The sequence below is a fragment of the Chinchilla lanigera genome, unplaced genomic scaffold (genome assembly GCF_000276665.1).
Source record: "Chinchilla lanigera isolate Chin_1 unplaced genomic scaffold, ChiLan1.0 scaffold00031, whole genome shotgun sequence".
Taxonomy (NCBI): Eukaryota; Metazoa; Chordata; class Mammalia; order Rodentia; family Chinchillidae; genus Chinchilla; species Chinchilla lanigera.
In genome coordinates, this window is record NW_004955432.1 from 5242571 (window position 1) to 5244587 (window position 2017).

At 50.2% G+C, this 2017-nt stretch overlaps 1 protein-coding gene across 1 annotated transcript in view; it reads right to left on the minus strand.

The window, feature by feature from the left end:
* Positions 1-2017, minus strand: part of Slc25a40 (solute carrier family 25, member 40) — a gene marked incomplete at its 5' end in the record, with an annotated part of 53391 nt that extends 51374 nt beyond the window's left edge. Inside the window, 1 exon segment of the mRNA XM_013516045.1 lies at positions 1924-2017.

The following is a 2017-nucleotide window of genomic DNA, read 5'->3' on the forward strand; positions in this document are numbered from 1 at the left end:
CCCGCGTGGAGGCCGTCCCATCCCCGGGCCGGAGAAGGCTGGACCCCGCCGCCGTGAGGCGCGGCGCCCGCCCGGACCCAGCATGTAGTGCCGGGTGGCTGCCATGAACCGCGGCGCCATGAGGATCCACAGCAGAGGGCCGTTCCAGGGTGAGCCCCTCCTCCGCCGGCGCTCGCGCTCCGGGCGCCCACCGTGGGGACGGGGCTGTGGTCGCGGAGTGTGTTTGCTTTCCGTCCCGCAGTGGGGGCAGGTATTTGGGACGCACCCGTAGTTGGTTCCCACCTGGCGCGCAAACAGGAAAACAGACGCGCAGCTCCACTGTTAATCTTTGCATTCGGTAAAACATTTCGGCCTCGCACGTCTTCCGCGTGCCCAGGTAGCCACCAGCTGAAAGGCGGGTTGTGTTCTAAAAGTTTAAAGCAGTGGATTGTATCCCAGGTGTTTTCGGTGAAAATAATGCAAGGGTGACATAGTCCTTAGCGGACCTTTAAGTTCTTAATTGGACTAGAGCAGTCGCCAGCCCTTGAGAACTAAGTCGTTCTCAATACGTTTGCTTGTGTTGCTGAGTGTTTAACATTTTAAGCACCAATTTTGAGCGTTCGGCAGAATACCAGATCCTCGAGAAATAGAGTAAATACCTCCATGGAGTTTACATTTTAAAGGCTTTGAGGAAAGGTTATATATTTCTGTGCCTTACTACATCCTGCTGATTCAGCTGCTAATTTCCAATAAAAAGTAGGGCACTCTGCTTTTATACTAAGTAGTAGTAACAAAATATGGTTTAAATGTTAATAGCTTAAGTTGGTGTAATGATAAGGATTTCTTCCTTCCTGTGATACGATTATTACGTAATTTTTTTTTCCTTTTTTTGGTCTTTTTGAGACAAGGTCTCACTGTACAGTTCAGGCTGGCCTTGAGCTCACTCTGTGGCCCACATTGGCCTCAAACCCGCAAGGATCCTCCTGCCTCAGCCTCCCAAGTGCTAGGATTACAGGCATGAGCCACCATGCCCAGCCAAAGCAGGTTCTATAATTCTGTGCCTTCTGACCATGAGTTTTCTCCCCAGTTCTCTTCTCATCTCTGTGGCCTTTTCTCCATGTCTTTCACTCTCATTTCATCATCTTCTGCTCATTACCTCTTCATTTCACATGCTGTCCAAGGCAATTTCAGTTTCTCCCATAGCTTTACCTATATTCTGTATTAGTGACTCTCAATCTTGTAATAAGCACAAAAATCTTTTGCTCGCCCTGTAGTTTTTATTTTGAAAATAGGTTCTTTTCCCCAAATGCAATTCTAACACCGTACGTGTGCAATGCCTCCCTCCTCACACCTCCACGATCTGTTAACCTCTTCTGCATAATCCATGACTGAGATCAACCAGAACAAAGTCTAAGTGACTTCGCAAAAAATTCCCCCTCCGTCTTTCAGAGCAGCCTCCTGAGTTACAAACATCTCCAACTGTCTAATAAGCAGTTTAATTAATAAACATAGTCCCATGACTGTCATCCCAGTTGCTTCAGCCTAAACTCGTCCAAAACAAAATTCTCATTTCCTTTGTCACACCGGGTCATTTTCTGGGTTTTCCACGTTGTCTAAAGGTGTCACGGCCCCCCCTCGTCCGTAAGATACTCACCTGCACAATGATTAATATCGACTCTGCCGACCCCGAACTACAGTACTAGGTCGGCAATCAACCCCTCCACCGCGCGTGCCCGTTGTGGCCAGGGGTAAAGTGACGCGAAATAGTACAAAAGATTATGCTCTTCTTCAAGCAGATTACGAGCAGAAACAACCAAAAACAACTTTGGCGAGGCATTTTTCCACTCGTAAAACAAAACGGAAATATTTGACAAACCTGTCCACACATACACACACCCCGCAGCCCGGGCCACGGAGCCAGGCCCGCGCGCCCGGACAGCGTACCTGGAGGGCGGCGGCGGGAGCAGGAGCCGCGGACCAGCCGGCAAGGGTGCCCTCGGCGGGGGCGATACTGCGGCCACGGCCCTCGGCCAAGTCC